The sequence below is a fragment of the Pleurodeles waltl genome, chromosome 8 (assembly GCF_031143425.1).
Source record: "Pleurodeles waltl isolate 20211129_DDA chromosome 8, aPleWal1.hap1.20221129, whole genome shotgun sequence".
NCBI classification, from domain to species: domain Eukaryota; kingdom Metazoa; phylum Chordata; class Amphibia; order Caudata; family Salamandridae; genus Pleurodeles; species Pleurodeles waltl.
In genome coordinates, this window is record NC_090447.1 from 1255774980 (window position 1) to 1255796530 (window position 21551).

The following is a 21551-nucleotide window of genomic DNA, read 5'->3' on the forward strand; positions in this document are numbered from 1 at the left end:
AGTCCAGTGCCCGCCATGGCAAAGCACCGCTGAACAGTCCAGAGACCGCCATGGCAAAGCACCGCTGAACAGTCAAGAGCCCGCCATGGCAAAGCACCGCTGAACAGTCCAGAGACCGCCATGGCAAAGCACCGCTGAACAGTCCAGAGCCCACCATGGCAAAGCACCGCTGAACAGGGCATGCACCGCTGAACAGGGCAAGCACCGCAGAAGAAGGAAAAAGACATCAGGCATCGTTATCCCATGTGCAGCTGGAACTGTGACGGGACAGGAACTGTCATGGGGAGACTAATCAAGTCGGGGCACCATTCTCCCTCCAGAACCAGTGGAGAGATCCATCCACTACCTCTGTCCTTCACAGGAGGAAACACTCTGGGCACCATTCCCCCTCCAGAACCAGTGGAGCGATCCATCCACTACCTCTGTCCTTCACAGGAGGAAACTCTCTGGGCACCATTCCCCCTCCAGAACCAGTGGAGAGATCCGTCCACTACCTCTGTCCTTCACAGGAGGAAACACTCTGGGCACCATTCCCCCTCCAGAACCAGTGGAGAGATCCATCCACTACCTCTGTCCTTCACAGGATGAAACACTCTGGGCACCAGTCCCCCTCCAGAACCAGTGGAGGCTGTTATGTACTTGTGAGACTGTGGCTTTGCACTCACCAGGATGGAACAGTGGGCAAACCATCCACTGTAGAGACTTTTGAGACTGTGGCTTTGCACTCCCCAAGATGGAACAGTGGGCAAACCACCCACTGTAGAGACTTGTGAGACTGTGGCTTTGCACTCCCCAGGATGGAACAGTGGGCAAACCACCCACTGTAGAGACTTGTGAGACTGTGGCTTTGCACTCCCCAGGATGGAACAGTGGGCAAGCCACCCACTGTAGAGACTTGTGAAACTGTGGCTTTGCACTCCCCAGGATGGAACAGTGGGCAACCCACCCACTGTAGAGACTTGTGAGACTGTGGCTTTGCACTCCCCAGGATACATCAATGGGCATGGAGCCACGTCGTGGATGTGGCGTGGTGCTGTAATCCGGCTGAGTTGCCCCCCCCCCCTTCCCCGTGAGGTGCCTGTTGTTTTTCTCTCTGATGCCCCAGCAGTGTTCTCTCCATTTGTGGACAGGTATCTTGTGTGGGCCTCGCCCATGCATTTTTGGCCTAGTGGTGCACGGACATTGAGATGTGCATATCTGCACTACTTCTCGTACTGTATATACCTTTGTATGAGTTTATATATATCTGTAAATAATTGACACATGTATTTTGATACATTACAATGTTTGAACTGATTTCGTTTTGTGTTTGCATTCTTCCGGGGGGGTTGTGGGTTGTTACTGTGATGGTTGTAAATGCATTGGTGTGTGTGTTGTAATGTGCAAGGGTGGGGCTGGGGGTGTTGCGTGTTTGTCCCCCTGACTTTTGCCTCTCCCCTCCCCTACGTCGTAGGTGCAGGACTCACCGTTGTCTTCGCCCCCGCCGTCGCTGGTCTTCGTAGATGAGTAGGAAGAGAAGGGCAGGTAGGATTTGTAATTCCGGCTCCATGGTGTCCTCCTTCCTCGTGGGATGTGTTAAGGTGAGCGTTTTCCCATTGCAGAAACTGTTTCCGCCGTGTTTTTATCAACGGTGAATCCGCCCCGGAAAAGGTGGCGGATTGGCGGGTTGTGATACTATGGGCGGTACTTTGTCTTCCGCCTGTCTGTTGGCGGTGACCGCCGCGCTGCTTGTCTGTACCGACGTGGCGGTCGGAGTGTTAAAGTGGCTGTCTATGTTGGCGGTTTCCGCCACGGTCATAATTCCCTTTTTTTGTCCGCCGGCCTGTTTGCAGTATTACCGCACCTTTAACACCGTCTGCCAGGGTTGTAATGACCCCCTATATGTCAACATTTTTGAATGCACTACACCCTGCCCTTGGGGATAACTAGGGCCTATCTTAGGGATGATGTATATTTAATAAAAAGAAAGGTTTGGGACTGGCTATTGGGTGCACTTGTCAGGTCAAACTTGCAGTTTAAAACTGCACACACAGGCTATGCAGTGGTAGTCCTGAGATATGTTTGAAAGGTTGCTGCAGTGCATGACACAATCAGTGCTGCAGGTCCACTAATAGCATTTACTTCACAGGCTCTGCACATACAGCGCACTTTACCAGGGACTTACAAGTAAATTAAATGTGGCAATTGTGAAGAAGCCAAGGTTATCATGTTTAGAGTACAGAGCAGCTGCAGAGTGTAGAGTACATGGTCAGCAGTGGTAAAGTGCTAAGAATCCTAAAAGCCTGCAACAATTAGGTCAGAAAATGAGGAAGAGGAAGGCAAAATGTCAGGGGATGACCATGGAGAAAGGGTAATTTCCAGCGCAACCCCCCTCAAGCCCAAAGTCAGGGTAGAATAATCAATACCTCGATGGCCTTCCCTGCATAGGGCGATAGAAAATGGACAAAGGCTGCAGGGTACTTGTCAGTTCTACACCTCTCTGAACTCGGAACTTAGTCTATACTATTGAGTTCCACTGAGCTGGCCCATGGGGAACCATTGTCCCCATCTATGGGCCCCATCTATGCAACACCTACCTTACCTTGCTCACAGATGCATCCCAGTGGGCAGACAGTACCACAATGGACAACAAAGTGATGTAGCTCATTCCACCTCTTGGGTCTGACTTCTGTCCCCAACCCAGAGAAAACTCTGTCCACAAAGACACCAATGAACAGAGGCCACTGACAACTGTCATTGTCAATAACCAGGCCATCCAGAAGTCTCTCTCTGGCATCTGTGGTTTCTCAGAGTGCAGTGTGGTAACCCTATATGCCTTGCACCCTTCTTCCCCTCTCCCTTCCACCAGTCCAGGGGTAATATCCTGACACTGGCCCTAGAGCTCAGAGTCTGTACCTTTAGGCTGAACATATGGCTGTAAGCCAGGACTTCCAGGGGAGTACTGCTACCCCCCCACAAGGGAAACACACTCTACATATGTTATCCAAGAATCTCCCTGGTGCTGGTCACCAGACCTCTGTTCCTGTGACAATGCATGGTGCCCCTGCAGGTCAAAAGTGTCCCCACCAGGGTCAATCTTGCAAGTGCTCTGACCTCAGAAATGTCAATCCCTGGCCCACTGGTCCTCCCACAGTGGATTGTTTCCATCTCCTGCCCCTGCATTTAAGACTATGTACCCTCTGCTGTGAAGTGGTACCCCCAGAAAACAAAATGACTAGGTTGCTTGTGGAAGCTGCCCCATCCAGCTCTCCTGACACTGTGGAGCTTCCTTCAGTGAATGGACTCCTAGTACAAACCAGGTCCCCCTGCTTGTGCCCACTCTGAGAGCAATCCAAACACTGGGGCAGAAAAAGGGCACCCTGGACCTCTGCCCACCCTTTTACCTACTCTTGGAATGGATATAGGGTTGTTTTGCCCCCTACGACACTGGGACTGGGACTTGTCTGGGTCATTGTGACCCTTCCCCTCACTCTGATGGCAAACCTGTGCCACCATCCTTAGGATTCCTCCCCAGTGCCATCCCAGACATTCTGGTACTCACCCAGAGTTCTGTCTCCTTTTCAAACTCTCTGAGGTCATAGAACTTACAATCCGTCAGGCGTTGGTATAACTCTGGAAAACAGTAACTGAACATGTTCTTTCTAGCAATCAAATTGTACAGCCCATCAAATGTGTTCACCATACTACCCTTCACCCAACCACCCAGTGCCCTGCGAAGGTGAACCACAAAATACCCCCAGGACTGGTGAGACAGTTTCCTACTGCCCATGAACCTCAATCGGCACTCTTCCTGGGTAAAACCATAACTCTTGACAAGGTTTTCCATCATAGTGGGATACCTCAACCTGTCTCACCCAGTAGGGCATCCTTCCCATCAACAGGTATGTGCCTCCATAGGACAGCCCCCAATCCTCCTCAGGGATCCTTTGCGCTACTAGAGTGACATACACCTCAAACCACATCTCTGTGTGATCCCCCTCCCTGAAGGCAGGCACAAAATCACTGGATGTGTGAGCCTTTCTTTCAGCACTGGACATGGTACTTTTGCTGCAACAATTGGACTGTAATTGCATTGCTTTAAAGTCCAGTTCCTTTAGAATCTGTTCATGAGTCAGCAAGATCTTCCTTTCTTCATTGGCTCTCTCAGCCTCTGCTCTCTCCATGGCAAGTTTTTCCCTGGCTAAGGGCCTTTCAGTCTCAGCCATCATCTCCTCCACCAGGGATTTGTCAGTCTTAGTGTAGCACAATAGGTACCAGAAATGTATTTCCATGCTGATAAGGCCTCAAAAGTGCAACAACCAATCAAAAGAATCCCAAGTTGATGAAGTTGAAGTGGGGTAAAATATTTGAGAGAAAAAGGAGAAAAACCTTTAATTGTCCGAGATGTAGATAGTAGTTGTTAGAAATGGGGTCTTTGGTTGGCAGTCAGGTTACCCCCTGGCCAAGAAGGACCCTCACTCCAGTCAGGGTAAATCACACATAGTCCAAATTATTCTGTGCCCACCCTCTGGTAGCTTGGCACTGAGCAGTCAGGCTTAACTTAGAAAGCAGTGTGTAAAGAATTTGTGCAATAAATCATGTAATGACACAGTAGAACACCACAGAAATACACCACACAGTGTTTAGAAAAATATAGAATATTTATCTGGTAAGATGCAGGTCAAAACGATTAAGATGCAATAAGTATATTGTTAGAAATGGGGTCTTTGGTTGACAGTCAGGTTACCCCCTGTTCAGGCAAGGACCCTCACTCTAGTCAGGGTAAAAGAGAAGCACCCTCAGCCAACCCCTGCTTACCCCCTTGGTAGCTTGGCAGAGCAGTGGGCTTAACTTCAGAGTGCTAGGTGTAAAGTATTTGTACCAACACACACTGCAACTTAATGAAAAACACTACAAAATGACACAACACCAGTTTAGAGAAATAGGAAATATTTATCTAAACAAAACAAGACCAAAATGACAAAAATCCGACATACACAAGTCAAGTTATGAATTTTTAATGATTAAACTCAAAAATAGCGCGTAGAAACAAAAATGCTTCGATGAGATGTTAACACGGCGTCGTGATGGAGTCGTTCCCAACAAGCCGACACCAGCGGCGCCGGACACAGAGTCCAAGTACAGTACCTTTGGTGAAGAGTGAAAACAAGCCGATGCGCGAAGTCGGGGATTGCAGCGTCTGTGCGAAACGTTGAATCCGTGCACTTTGAGCGGCGTCGGTCACGACGTGGTGCGGTGACTTCCACGGAGTCACGGACTTCAGCGGGGCTGCGGCGGCGTCGGGCCTGCGAAGAGCGTCGCGTTCCAGCGAAAGTTTCGCCGTCAGGTGCAGGCGGCGTCACCGGATTCAGCAGCGGCATCGGTCCGGAGTCGTCCGAAGTCTATTTCCTTGGATTTCTACCAGCTTTACTTTCAAGGGCCCAGGGACTGGTTAGGGCACCACTTGTCAGAGCAGGAGTCTCTCCAGAGACTCCAGGTGCTGGCAGGGAGAAGTCTTTGCTGTCCCTGAGACTTCAAACAACAGGAGGCAAGCTCTAAATCAAGCCCTTGGAGATTTTTTCACAAGATGGAAGGCACACAAAGTCCAGTCTTTGCCCTCTTACTCTGGCAGAAGCAGCACTGCAGGAAAGCTCCACAAAGCACAGTCACAGGCAGGGCAGCACTTCTTCCTCAGCTATCAGCTCTTCTCCAGGCAGAGGTTCCTCTTGGTTCCAGAAGTGTTTCTAAATCTGTAGATTTGGGTGCCCTTCTTATACCCATTTTAGTCTTTGAAGTCACCTTTCTTCAAAGGGGACTCACACCTACTTGTGAAATCCTGCCTTGCCCAGGCAAGGCCTGAGACACACACCGGGGGTTGGAGTCTGCATTGTCAGAGGCAGGCACAGTCCTTTCAGATGAGAGTGACCACTCCACCCCTCCCTCCTAGCAGAGATGGCTTATCAGGAAATGCAGGTTACACCCCAGCTCCCTTTGTGTCACTGTCTAGTGTGAGGTGAAAAACAACCCAACTGTCAAACTGACCCAGACAGGGAATCCACAAACAAGGCAGAGTCACAGAATGGTTTAAGCAAGAAAATGCTCACTTTCTGAAAGTGGCATTTTCAAACGCACAATCTTAAAATCAACTTTACTAAAAGATGTATTTTTAAATTGTGAGTTCAGGGACCCCAAACTCCACATGTCCATCTACTCTCTAGGGGAATCTACACTTTAATCATATTTAAAGGTAGCCCCCATATTATCCTATGAGAGAGACAGGCCTTGCAACAGTGAAAAACGAAATTGGCAGTATTTCACGGTCAGGACATATAAACCACATTACTGTATGTCCTACCTTATCCATACACTGCACCCTGCCCTTGGGGCTACCTAGGGCCTACCTTAGGGGTGTCTCACATGTAAGAAAAGGGAAGGTTTAGGCCTGGCAAGTGGGTACACTTGCCAAGTCGAATTTACAGTGTAAAAATACACATACAGACACTGCAGTGGCAGGTCTGAGACATGATTACAGGGTTACTTGTGTGGGTGGCACAACCAGTGCTGCAGGCCCACTAGTAACATTTGATTTACAGGCCCTGGGCACCTCTAGTGCACTTTACTAGGGACTTAACAGTAAAACAAATATGCCAATCATGGAGAACCAGTTACATACACGTTTTAAACAGGAGCACTTGCACTTTAGCACTGGTTAGCAGTGATAAAGTGCCTAGAGTAATAAAAATAGTAAAATCAGAGTCCAGCACACATCAACAACCTGGGGAACGGAGGCAAAAAGTTAAGGGAGACCACGCCAAGGATGAAAAGTCTAACATATATGTTGAAATATCATTGTAAAATGATATAAGGTATCTTTTAGTCTCTTAAAAGCAACATATGTCTCTTGCAAGCACAAAGTGCCTGGATTGCGTTCAAAAACTCTGCAAGTAAGCGCAAAGGAGGAGATGCGTGGAAAACAGGGAGGTGTGCGTCGATTTCTCGAGCCGCACATGAGGATGCGTTGTTTATTTTTAACACAGGTAAAGCTTTGCGTCGATTCCCGGCGCGCGGACATGGATCCTCTTCAGGTTGCAGGGTTTTTGGACGCCCCGGGGATGATGCGCTGAAATCCATAGCTTGCAGGACGAAGGGGCTGCGTCGATCCGGTGGACACTGCGTGGAAATTTCTACCGCACAGCAGGTGCTGCGTCGATTCCTGTCTGGAAGTTGGGCTGCGTTGTTCCGGCTTTGCGTCGATCCAGTGGGCCGTACGTCGAATATCCAGTCACTACACTGGACCTGCGTCGATCTTCTCCTTGCGAAGTCAGGCTGCATCATTCCGGTTCGGCGTGCGGTGTTTTTCTCATCGCGATGCAGGCTGTGCGTCATTTCTTGCAGACTGTGTGTCGATTTTCACCGCACAGGGAGTTCTTCTTGCACGAATGAAGTCTTTTGGGTCCTGAGACTTCAGGGAACAGGAGACAAGCTCTATCCAATCCCTTGGAGAGCACTTCTTCAGCACAGCCAGAAAGCAGCAAGGCAGCAGTCCTTCTCAGAAAGCAGGCTTTGGGCAGCCAGGCAGTTCTTCTTGGCAGGTTGCAAGTTCTGGTTCAGGTTCTTCTCCAGGAAGTGTCTGTGCAGTAGAAGTGTCTAACTAAAAAGTGTCTGAGTTGGTAGGGGCAGAGGCTCTGTTTAAATACCCAAATGTGCCTTTGAAGTGGGGGAGACTTCAAAGAGTGGCTTAGAAGTGCACAAGGTCCCCTTTCAGTTCCATCCTGTCTGCCAGGGTCCTAGTAGGGACCCTGTGCAAGTGTGACTGAGCATCCTGTGTTTGGGGTTTGGCTGAGTGAATGTCCAAGGGAGCTGTCAACTAAACCTAGCCAGATGTGGATTGGAAGACACAGAAAGATTGAAGTGTACAGAAATGCTCACTTTCTAAAAGTAGCATTTCTAAAATAGTAATATAAAATCCAACTTCACCATTAAGCAGGTTTTTGTATCACCATTCTGGCCATACTAAATATGCTACTCCTTTCATATCAGGATCTACAACTCAAACAGTATATGAGGGTAGCCCTAATGCTATCATATGAAAGGACCAGGCCTCACAGCAGTGTAAAACTAATTTAGAAGTTTTACACTCCCAGTACATATAGAACACACATGTTCATGTCCTTCCTTTTACCTACATAGCACCCTGCCCTATGGGCTACCTAGGGCCTGCCTTAGGAGTGACTTATATGTAGAAAAGGGGAGTTTAAGACCTGCCATTTACTTTTACATGTCAAGTCGAAGTGGTAGTGAAACTGCACACACAGGCACTACAGTGGCAGGCCTGAGACATGGTTAGGGGTCTACTTATGTGGGTAGCACAACCAGTGCTGCAGCCCACTAGTAGCATTTAATTTACAGGCCCTGGACACATGTAGTGCACTTGACTAGGGACTTACAAGTAAATTAAATAAGCCAATTGGGTATGAGCCAATGTCACCATGTTTTAAGGAGAGAGCATATGCGCTTTATCACTGATTAGCAGTGGTAAAGTGTGCAGAGTACTAAAGAAAGCCAGCAAAAATGAGGTCAGAAAAAGGGAAGGAGGAAGGCAAAAAGTTTGGGAGTGACCCTGCGGAAAGGCCATTTCCAACAGTAGTGTAAAAAACTTATTGTAAAGCACTGCACAAATACAAGTCCTATCCTCACCAGTGATCACCAGTGTTAGAACTTGGGTCTCTAGTTGGCAGAGGCATGCACCCTGTCCAAGTAGGAACCACAATCCTAGTCAGGGTAAGTCAGATACACTCCCAAAATTAACTTGTGCTCGCCCTCCGGGAGCTAGCCACAGAGCAGTCAGGCTTAGCTTAAGAGGCAATGTGTAAAGTAGTTCTGCAACACGTAATTACAGTACCACAATGAAAGACAACACATAAAGATTCTACATCAATTTAGTACAACAGAGAATATTTATCTGAGTAAAGCAAGACCAAAATGACAAAAATCTAATAAGTAAAAGTCGAGAAATTTATTTTTAAAGATGAAATCTAAAAACAGTGCTTAGAAGTCACTAGCAGTCAAAAGGTTACTTGAGGTGGAGAGGGACCATTGCAGATCCAAAGTTCCATCCAACTGCAATGGAGGGTAGGCCAGCTACAAAACCCATGCAGGGTCCACTGAAATATTACCTTTGATATAGCAAAGGGTAGACGTCAAGGGCATGATGGGTCAGTTTTTGCAGAAATCAGCTGCAGAATCTACTTCTGAGACCCAGGACTGGAGGGGGCACTTCAGGCAAGAGTAGGACTCAAAGAGGACAGAGTCCAGCAGCATCAGCAGAGGTGCAGGCAGTATTTGATGTCCCTGGGACTGTGGAGAACAAGGTGCAAGCCAACAAGCCCTTGGAGACTCTTGGGTTCAAGGATGTAGCGAACACGTCCTGTCCTTCTCACTCCAGTCAAAAAGCAGCAGGCCAACGCAGCAAACCTAGCAGCAAAGTGGCAATCCCTCCTGGCAGAACAGCAGTCCTTCTTTCTGGCAGAGTGTCCTTGGTTCCAGTAGAGTTCTGATTTGGTGGGGTTTGGGATCCAGTACTTATACCCAAATGAGCCTTTGAAGTGGGGGAGCCTTCAAAGAGGCCTTTGAAGCTCTCCAGATCCCTGCCCTTCCTTCCCTGGCCCCAGACACTCTTCAGGGGGTTATGCAGTCCTATGTGTTGGGGGAGACTAAGCCCTATTCAGGTGTAAGTGAGGCAGTGCTCAGCTCTGCCCCCATCATGCCAGTTAATGGTCCATTAAGGCCCATAAAGTCACAACTAAGCTCCGGTTGTGTGTGACTGTCTTGAGGGAATGCACAAAGCCCAGCTTTCACCAACCCCAGAACTGTATTTCAGTGGCAGAGAATGGTTAAAGTAAAAACATGCCAAACTTTCTAAAAGTGGCATTTTCAGACTTACAATTTAAAATTTGATTTCACCATCAGTTGTGATTTTAATTTGTGCGACCAGAGAGACCAAACTCCAAATTGTTATCTTTTCCCAATTGGAAGTTACACTTAAAGGCTGCTTCAAGGTAACCTCACTATTAACCTGTGGGAGAAGTTGGCCTTGTAGTAGTGAAACACAAATGTTGTCGTTTTTCACTACCAGGACATGTTAAACTTAACAGTACAAGTCAAATTACTTACATACACTGCATCCTTCCCTTGGGGCTAGCTAAGGCCTACCTTACAGGTGACATGTAATAAAAAGGAAGGTTTGAATTTGGCAAGTGCTGCACTTGGCAGGTCGAAATGGCAGTTTAAAACTGCACAAAGGCACTGCAGTGGGAGACATGTTGAAAGGCTACGGTAGTGGGTGCCACAATCAGTGCTGCAGACCCACTAGTAGTATTTAATTCACAGCCCTTGTTGATACACCTTGCACTTAACTAGGGACTTACAACTAAATTAAATATGCCAATTGTGGAGAAGCCAAGGGTACCATGTTTACTGTACAGAGGGTACCATGTTTAGTGTACAGAGCACCTACACTTTAACACTGGTCTGTAGTGGTAAAGTGCCTAGAATCCTAAAAGCCAGCAAAAAGAGGGTCAGAAAACGAGGAGGAGGAAGGCAAAAGGGCCATTTCCAACACAGACGTATAGTGTCTAGTAAGTATGGTTCATTCTGATTTTTCATTGAAAGATCTTATTAGGTTTGTATTTCATGTCGAACTAGGGTCATCCACTTCTGTCCAACCTCGGAGGAAGTAGGACCCTGAAGTTTTCCAGAACGAAAAACTTTGTTCTGTGATATACCATAAAGGGGACTTGTTTGAGGAAACACTATGAATTGGAGCGCATTTTCTACTTAAACCTATCAGCTAAAACCAATCGGCTGTAGCTTTTGCTCTGCAGAAAATCTGACATTTTGCCTTATTTGTGTATCACGGAATTGTGTGAATTATGCGAAACAATCAAGCAAAATAGAACATTTTTTACAGGCCTATGTGGGTATTCGCCTAGTGCAAAACAAGCTAGGAGTAACAGAGCAATGCACAGAGGAGGCGGTTAGGATTGTGGCCAAGATTATAATCCATGGAAATTTGCATAATAGTGTGTAATGAATAGGGGAAGGGTTGGGACAATTATACTGGTCATGTAATGCTGTTCCAGATTCTATGTATGCAAACGTCCGCCTCGTCGCCAGTGTGCTGGGCCAAACTGGGGCCTGAGCAGATGTGCTATGCACGCTTGTCCTCGAGGCTGGAGATAGAGGCGAGGATTACAGAAGACACGGACACTGTTTATGGTCAGCACCGGTCATGACTGCTGCGCAGCCATGCCCCGCCGTATTTATTTTCTTTTGTGCGGATGCATCAGGCACAACCATCGGGCCAACGCTCACCCGGTCCTGCCGAGACCACCCTTTCTCAAAACAGTGCAGTGGAATATTACATCCAGGAGCAGTAACACAAAACAATGAGGATTACGTCCTGTGGTCTGCATGTAGACATTCGTTGCTGCAAGTACATTAACCCTCTGCGCTACTTTATAAGTTATAGCTGCCACTAGACAAAACTTAAATTCCTCTCCAGCAGAAACATCAACCGCCTGGTTATCTTTATGTTTTTATTGTTTCCTGAAAACAGCAGGTGGTTTAAAAAACAAACGTCATTTCTGAACACAGCACCTTTCCCGAAGTCAGCGCCAGGAGCGGCTGCACCGGTCACACCGCCTCTAAGCCGGCACTGGATCCTTTAATCGAGGTTTGGTAGGTGGGAAACAGCATGTGAAGCAGAGGCGCTCCCGGAGCCTGCGAAGTTACTATTTATCTCCAATGCATTATTCTTCTCCCGCTCCCGTCGCACCATACACAGCCAAGCAAGACAAATGTATTAAGGTGGCTGACATATGGCATCTCGCTTATACAGCCTCATATCTCTCGCAGACAGCTCCATTCCAGACACTGATTTCATTTGAAACATTTCTTATCTTAATGATTGGGATCAAACTATGGCTTTATTTTTATCCTCGCAGACAACAGAGCAGCATAACTTTTTTTCCCAAAGCGCCGCATCGTCTTAAATTATGAGCTCCCCTCTCCATCATTTCTGTCGCAGATCGTTTTTTGCATATTTAAGGTTTTAAAAAGTATTCTGTGCAGCCCATCATGTATACAGAACATTTCATGTAAACGCATCGTTATTATTTGCATTAATTCATTTCAGACTTCTCTAACCGGTGCTTGCGTACTCAACAAGTCCAGGTTTTTGCTTTGTATTCTAGGGTTTGTAGTTCTGTTTCATCTTATTATAAAATCACAACTACGGGCCCCAGAATGCAAAGACTAAAACCTGGGCTAATGAGCTACATATGCATAGACCACGTAGACATGTGACTTCCAGCATTTGTATGCACAGGTGGAAAGACGTACCTCATGGTGCAGGAAGTGCAGAGGCACCGGGGCCCCGCACTTTACTACCTCAACTGTATTCAAAGAGGACATTTTTCTTGCTTAAACCAGGACATAAAGCATCACTGTTACGCCCCTGACCATGGAGTTTTCAGTAACGTTATATGAGTTCGTTCTAGACAACGTGCAAGAAGCTTTTAGAGACACTGACACGAAGTAGTTCTTGTTCCAGCAGGTGGTAGGTCTAAGTACATGTAATCTTTGTTAGACCTGACAGCCTTAGGATGGTCACCCCTAACTTTTTGCCTGCCTCCCTCCACTTTTTGGACACTGTTTTTGCTGGCTTTTAGACTCTGCGCACTTTACCACTGCTAACCAGTGCTAAAGTGCATATGCTCTCTCCCTTAAAACATGGTAACGTTGAATCATACCTGATTGGACAATTTAATTTACTTATAAGTCCCTAGTAATGTGCACTCTATGTGCCTAGGGCCTGTAGATTAAATGCTACCAGTGGGCCTGCAGCACTGGTTGTGCCAACCACTTCAGTAGCCCCTTTTTCGTTGTCTCAGGTCTGCCACTGCAAGGCCTGTGTGTGCAGTATCACTGTCACCTCGACTTGGCATTTAAAAGTACTTGTCAAGCCTAAACCTCCCCTTTCTCCACATATAAGTTACCTCTAATGTGTGCCCTGGGTAACCCCTAGAGCAGGGTGCTGTGTGGGTGAAAGACAGGACATGTACCTGTGTAGTTTACATGTCCTGGTAGTGTAAAACTCCTAAATTTGTTTTTGCACTACTGTGAGGCCTGCTCCCTTCATAGGCTAACATTGGGGCTGCCCTCATACAGTATTGAAGTGGTAGCTCCTGATCTGAAAGGAGTAGGAAGGTCATATTTAGTATGGCCAGAATGGTAATATAAAATCCTGCTGACTGGTGAAGTTGGATTTAATATTACTATTCTAGAAATGCCACTTTTAGAAAGTGAGCATTTCTTTGCACTTAAATCTTTCTGTGCCTTACAATCCACGTCTGGCTGGGCTTAGTTGACAGCTCTTTGTGGATTCACTCAGACACACCCCAAACACAGGGTACTCAGCCTCACTTGCATACATCTGCATTTTGAATGGGTCTTCCTGGGCTGGGAAGATGGAGGGCCTGCTCTCACACAAAGGACTGCCACACCCCCTACTGGGACCCTGGCAGACAGGATTGAACTGAAAGGGGACCTGGTGCACTTCTTAGCCACTCTTTGAAGTCTCCCCCACTTCAAAGGCACATTTGGGTATAAAACAGGGCCTCTGCCCTACCTCATCAGACACTTGCTGGAGAAGAAACCTAAACCAGAACCTGCATCCTGCCAAGAAGAACTGCCTGGCTGCCTAAAGGACTCACCTGACTGCTTTCTACAAAGAACTGCTGCCTTGCTGTTGCCCTGCTGCCTTGCTGAACTCTTGTCTGGCTGTAAAAGTGCTCTCCAAGGGCTTGGATAGAGCTTGCCTCCTGTTCCCTGAAGTCTCAAGACCAAAAAGACTTCTCTTTTTCACTTGGACGCTTCGTGCGCCGAAATTTTCGACGCACAGCTTGTTCCGCGGCGAGAAAAACGCCGCACACCGACGCTGATCGACGCAACGCCTTTGGGATGACCGGAACTTCAACGCACAGCCTCGCAAGGACAACGCCGCCCGACCTCCAGAGGAGAAATCGACGCAACGCCTGCCGTGAGAGCGAAACTTCGATGCACAGCCCCGCAGAACGACGCGCAGGCTGTAAACAAGCAGGAGAATCCACGCACAGACCCGGGACATCTGGTAATCCCCACGATCCACAAAAAGAGACTGTCCGCGCGCCGGAAAACGACGCACGACTTCCTGCGTGAAAAATAACGACGCAAGTCCGTGTGTGCTGGGGAGAAATCGACGCACACACCCTTTTTCCACGTATCTCTTCTTCTGTGGCCCTCTGAGGAGATTTTCCACTCCAAACCAGATACTTTGTGCTTGAAAGAGACTTTGGGCCTGATTCCTCCCGCCAAGCGGGAACCGCCAGAAGACCGTACCACGGTCAAAAGACCGCGGCGGTCATTCTGACTTTCCCGCTGGGCTGGCGGGCGACCGCCAAAAGGCCGCCCGCCCGCCCAGCGGGAAAGCACCAGCAACGAGGAAGCCGGATCCGAATGGAGCCGGCGGAGTTGCTGGTGTGCGACGGGTGCAGTTGCACCCGTCGCGATTTTCAGTGTCTGCCAAGCAGACACTGAAAATCAATGCGGGGCCCCCAGGAGCCCCACGACACCCGTTCCCGCCAGCCTGGTTCTGGCGGTGAAAACCGCCAGAACCAGGCTGGCGGGAAGGGGGTCGGAATCCCCATGGTGGCGCTCCTTGCAGCGCCACCGTGGAGGATTCACAGGGGCAGCGGGAAACCGTCGGGAAACCGCCGGCTTCCCTTTTCTGACCGCGGCTTTACCGCCGCGGTCAGAATTGCCCCAGAAGCACCGCCAGCCTGTTGGCGGTGCTTCCTCCGTCCCCTACCCTGGCGGTCTCGGACCGCCAGGGTAGGAATGACCCCCTTTGTTTGCTTTTTAAAGACTTAAGACACTTTATATCACTTTTCAGTGATATCTCTACAAATTCACATTGCAACTTTATTCGTTTTGACCTACAATTATCCGGATAAATATTATATATTTTTCTAAACACTGTGTGGTGTATTTTTGTGGTTCTATATGGTGGTATTGTATGATTTATTGCACAAATACTTTACACATTGCCTTCTAAGTTAAGCCTGACTGCTCATGCCAAGCTACCAGAGGGTGGGCACAGGATAATCTTGGATTGTGTGTGACTTACCCTGACTAGAGTGAGGGCTTTTGCTTGGACAGGGGGTAACCTGACTGCCAACCAAAAACCCCATTTCTAACATTGGTGATCAGCGGTGAGGATAGGACTTGTATTTGTGCAGTGACATACAGTAGCTAAGTATTTCACAACCTACCCACAGTTGAAGGTCAACTTGATTATTATCTCTTTTTGCAAATTCGTTTTTTCCTGACAATTTTCAAAAACTAAATCCTCACTCAACATGTCTCTGACTGCGTCTCAGATAGGAGACTTTGACCTAGTCCTGTTGGATACATATACGGTCAAACAACTAAAAGGATTCCGCAGGGCAATGAGGGTACCCACCCAAGGGGCCTCCAAAAAGGAGGACTTTCAAGTGGCGCTGAGGGCCTGGGCAGAAGCCCATTTAGAAGAGGATGATGAGGAAGAGGAGCCAGAAAATGGCCCCTCAGAGGATTTGTTACTATCTGTGGATGGTGTTACCACTGCAATTGTGCCCCCTTCCAGACCAGGGAGCAGTGTCTCTGTGCAAAGCCTGACCGCAGAGGAAAGGAGAGAGGAAAGGGAGTTCCAATTGCAAATGGCAAAATTGAAAATTGAGGTTCAACAGGAGGAAAGAAGGGCAGAGAGAATAGCCAAGCAAGCTGAGGCTGAAAGAGCAGCCAAACAGATTGAAGCTGAAAGAGCTGAAGCTGCAGCTGAGAGAGTCTTGGCTGAAAATAAACTGTTATTGGCTCATGAACTGAGTCTCAAGGAGCTCGATCTTAAGGAAAAGCAGTATGAATCCAGCAATAATGGTGGCAGCATACTGACAGAACCTGCTGGAGAAAAGAATGTTCGTATACCCAAAAATGTGGTGCCCAGTTTTGTGGTGGGAGATGACATAGATAAATGGTTAGCTGCTTATGAAGTTGCACTAAGGGCTCATGAGGTTCCTGAAGGGCAATGGGGGGTAGCTATGTGGGGTTATGTGCCGCCATTGGGGAGGGACACACTTCTCACATTGGATCAACCTGATCAAAACACATACCCACTTCAGAAAGCCACTTTACTTGCCAAGTTTGGGCTGACCCCTGAGGGATACAGTCAGAGGTTCAGGGACAGCACCAAACAAACCACACAAACATGGGTAGATTTCTTTGACTTTTCCAGTAAGGCACTGAATGGATGGGTGCGGGGCAACAAAGTAGATGATTATAAAGGTTTATATGACTTGATTCTGAGAGAGCATATGCTTAATACTACTTTTACAGAGTTGCGCCAGCACTTAGTGGATAGTAAGCTGACTGATCCCAGGAAGCTTGCCGAGGAGGCGGACCTCTGGGTTAGCACCAGAGTGTCCAAGAAGGTACCTGGGGTGGACACCCACAAAGGTGGTCAGGGTTCCCAACAGAAGAAAGATGGGGGAGATAAACTTACAGATAAGGAACTCTCCAAAGGCCCCCAAAAGAATTCCCAGGGAGGGGGTGGCAACCATTCCTTTTCCAGATTTGGGAAATAGCCAGGGACATATGATAGGTCAGGGAAATCCAACCCCAAATGCATGGAGTGTTACCAGTATGGGCACTATAAAGGCGACCCCCAGTGTTCCAAGAGAGCACCGTCCACTACCGGACAGACACCTGGGTTGACTAGTGTAGCACTGCGGGGGGGGGAGATGGACCCAGATAGCTTTGGGGAACAGGTAGAGATTTCCCTAGTGTCCCTGGGAGAAGGAGAAATGGTGCCCAAAGCCCACATGCCCCAAAATACTTCCAAGTACAGGCAGTGGGTCACCATTGATGGGCAGAAGGTGGAGGCTCTGCGTGACACAGGAGCCAGTATGACTACTATCAAGAGTCAGCTGGTGTCAACAGAGCAGATAGTCCCTAATACATTCCACCAGGTCATAGTCACTGACAATTGTGAGAGTCACGTACCGATGGCTCTGGTTCCCTTTGAGTGGGGGGGGGGTCTCTGGTACTCTGAAAGTAGCTGTGAGTCCTGCCATGCCTGTAGATTGTCTGTTAGACAATGATCTTTAGCATACTGCTTGGAAAGAAGTGGAGCTCAGATCTCACCTGGAGATGTTAGGGTTACCTGAGTGGGTCTGCATGACCACACGGTCCATGGCTGACCGAGAGGGAAGTCAAGGGCGTCTGGAACCTGGAACAATGGCCCAGAGAGCTGCCAAGAGGAGGGGCAAGGGGCACGGGAAACCGGTCCCAGAAGTTCCCGCAGTGGTTGACGGGGCTCCTGAGGAGGAGGCTCCCGAGCCAACTGGGGAAGACATTGCCACCCTAGGTGATCTACCTGAGCTTGCTGGCTGGCATGTTGAGGGTGGACCCACCAGGGAGGAATTCTGCAAGGCGCAGAAAGAATGTCCCACTCTAGAGGGTCTGAGGAAACAAGCCTCAGACCAGGCGGCAGGTGAAGCCTCTGGCGCTCACCACATATATTGGGAGAATGATCTCCTCTACAGTGAGCCTAAGGTTCCGGCCTTTGGGGCAGCGCGTGCGCTGGTGGTCCCCCAGTGTTACCGAATCTTTCTACTGGGTCTGGCTCACGACATTCCCCTGGCAGGACAGTTGGGGCAAGGCAAGACCTTTGACAGGCTTGTCACCCACTTTTATTGGCCCAGAATGAGGACAAAGTCAGATAAGTTCTGTAGATCTTGTCCTACCTGCCAGGCCAGGGGTAAAGCAGGGAAAAGGGTTAAAACCCCCCTGATTCCACTTCCTGTCGTTGGCACCCCCTTTGAAAGGGTGGGCATCGACATTGTTGGTCCATTGGACCCCAAAACTGCCTTAGGCAACAGGTTCATCCTGGTTTTGGTGGACCATGCCACCCATTACCCAGAGGCAATCCCTCTGAGGACCGTAACTGCACCGGTGGTGACCCGAACTCTGATGTGGCTATTTACCCGTGTGGGATTCCCAAAGGAGATAGTGTCTGACAGAGGCACTAACTTCATGTCTGCATACATGAAGTCTCTGTGGGATGCATGTGGTGTAACCTACAAGTTCACCACACCCTATCACCCCCAATCTAATGGTCTTGTGGAGAGATTCAACAAGACCTTGAAAGGCATGATTGGTGGCCTCCCTGAGGCCATGAGGCGTAAGTGGGACGTCCTCTTACCATGCCTTCTCTTTGCTTACCGAGAGGTCCCCCAGAGGGGGGTGGGGTTCAGTCCCTTTGAGCTTCTCTATGGGTACCCTGTCAGGGGACCCTTAAGCATTGTCAAGGAGGGGTTGGAGAGAGCTCCAAAGGTGCCCCCTCAGGATGTGGTCAGCTACATGTTGGCCCTCTGCAACCAGATGACCCGCTTCAGGAAAGAGGCCCAAAGTAACCTTGAGGCCAGTCAAGAGGTAATGAAACGCTGGTATGACCAGAAGGCCACCCTGGAGACAAAGTGTGGGTAATGGAGCCAGTAGAGCCTAGTGTTCGCCAGGACCGCTGGTCTGGCCCATTTGAAGTAAAGGAGCGGAAAGGGGAGGCCACTTACCTAGTGGACCTCCAAACCCCTAGGAACCCCCTAAGGGTGCTCCATGTCAAACGACTAAAGGCTCATTTTGAGAGGTCTGAGGTCAACATGCTTCTGGTCACAGATGAAGGAATGGAAGAGGAGAGTGAACCTCTCCCCGACCTCCTCTCTGCCCAAGAAGGTGATGGGTCAGTGAAAGGGGTCATCCTCTCTGACTCCCTGACTCTAAACCAGAAAGGAGACTGCTATGAGCTGTTGGAGCGGTTCTCCCCCCTGTTCTCCCTTACTCCTGGACTGACCCACCTCTGTGTTCATGACATTGACACCGGTGACAGTCTCCCTGTGAAGAACACAATTTACAGGTTATCGGATAAGGTGAAAGCCAGCATCAAGGAGGAGGTCTCCAAGATGTTAGTTTTAAGGGTTATTGAGAAATCCAGTAGTCCCTGGGCCAGCCCAGTGGTCTTGGTCCCTAAGGCTACTGCCCCAGGTGCGAAGCCAGAACTCCGGTTCTGTGTGGACTACCGGGGTCTCAACTCAGTCACCCGGACTGATGCTCACCCCATCCCCGAGCTGATGAGCTCCTTGACAGGCTGGGCACTGCCAAGTTCCTGAGTACGTTTGATCTTACTTCAGGGTACTGGCAGATCGCCCTGACTGAGGGGGCTAAAGAGAGATCCGCATTTTCAACCCCTGATGGCCATTACCAGTTCCGGGTGATGCCATTTGGATTGAAAAATGCCCCCACTACCTTCCAACGGTTGGTTAACGGGGTCCTAGCTGGCAAGGATGCCTTCTGTGCAGCCTACCTGGATGACATAGCTGTCTACAGTTCCAGCTGGGAGGAACACCTGCTCCACCTCAAGGAGGTGCTTCAGGCCCTGCAACAGGCAGGCCTGACCATCAAGGCTAGTAAGTGCCAGATTGGGCAGGGTTCCGTGGTGTACTTGGGACACCTAGTGAGTGGTGCAAGGTGCAGCCACTCCAGGCCAAGATTGAAACTATCAAGGCCTGGCAACCACCTAGAACTCAGACTGAGGTGAGAGCCTTTTTAGGCCTCACAGGATACTACCGCAGATTTGTCAAGGGCTATGGTACCATTGTGTCATCCTTGACAGAACTCACTTCCAAGAAACAACCTAGGTTGGTGAATTGGACAGAGGCTTGTCAGAAAGCCTTTGACTCCCTGAAGGAAGCCATGTGCACGGCCCCCGTGCTCAAGGCCCCTGACTACTCCCAGGAATTTATTGTGCAGACAGACGCTTCGGAGCATGGCATAGGGGCGGTCCTAGCACAGCTAAATGAGGAGGGCCTAGACCAACCAGTAGTCTTTATTAGCAGAAGGCTATTACCACGGGAAAAGAGGTGGAGTGCTATTGAAAGAGAAGCTTTTGCTGTGGTCTGGGCACTGAAGAAACTAAGACCCTACCTGTTTGGGACTCACTTCCGGGTTCAGACAGACCACAGGCCCCTCAGATGGCTCATGCAGATGAGGGGTGAGAATCCAAAACTCTTGAGGTGGTCCATTTCCGTACAGGGGATGGACTTTACGGTGGAACATCGCCCTGGGGTTGACCACGCCAATGCTGATGGTCTCTCCAGATACTTCCGCCTTAGCGATGAGAGCTCCCAGGAGGTCGGGTAGCTCTCCCCACTTTCAGCTGGGGGGGGCACATGTTAGACCTGACAGCCTTAGGGTGGTCACCCCTAACTTTTTGCCTGCCTCCCTCCACTTTTTGGACATTGCTTTTGCTGGCTTTTAGACTCTACGCACTTTACCACTGCTAACCAGTGCTAAAGTGCATATGCTCTCTCCCTTAAAACATGGTAACCTTGAATCATACCTGATTGGACAATTTAATTTACTTATAAGTCCCTAGTAATGTGCACTCTATGTGCCTAGGGCCTGTAGATTAAATGCTACTAGTGGGCCTGCAGCACTGGTTGTGCCAACCACTTAAGTAGCCCCTTTTCCTTGTCTCAGGCCTGTCACTGCAAGGCCTGTGTGTGCAGTTTCACTGTCACCTTGACTTGGCATTTAAAAGTACTTGCCAAGCCTAAACCTCCCCTTTCTCCACATATAAGTCACCTCTAATGTGTGCCCCAGGTAACCCCTAGAGCAGGGTGCTGTGTGGGTGAAAGACAGGACATGTACCTGTGTAGTTTACATGTCCTGGTAGTGTAAAACTCCTAAATTCATTTTTGCACTACTTTGAGGCCTGCTCCCTTCATAGGCTAACATTGGGGCTGCCCTCATACAGTATTGAAGTGGTAGCTGCTGATCTGAAAGGAGTAGGAAGGTCATATTTAGTATGGCCAGAATGGTAATATAAAATCCTGCTGACTGGTGAAGTTGGATTTAATATTACTATTCTAGAAATGCCACTTTTAGAAAGTGAGCATTTCTTTGCACTTAAATCTTTCTGTGCCTTACAATCCACGTCTGGCTAGGCTTAGTTGACAGCTCCTTGTGCATTCACTCAGACACCCCCCAAATACAGGGTACTCTGCCTCACTTGCATACATCTGCATTTTGAATGGGTCTTCCTGGGCTGGGAGGGTGGAGGGCCTGCTCTCACACAAAGGGCTGCCACACCCCCAACTGGGACCCTGGCAGACAGGATTGAACTGAAAGGGGACCTGGTGCACTTCTTAGCCACTCTTTGAAGTCTCCCCCACTTCAAAGGCACATTTTGGTATAAAACAGGGCCTCTGCCCTACCTCATCAGACACTTGCTGGAGAAGAAACCTGAACCAGAACCTGCATCCTGCCAAGAAGAACTGCCTGGCTGCCTAAAGGACTCACCTGACTGCTTTCTACAAAGGACTGCTGCCTTGCTGTTGCCCTGCTGCCTTGCTGAACTCTTGTCTGGCTGTAAAAGTGCTCTC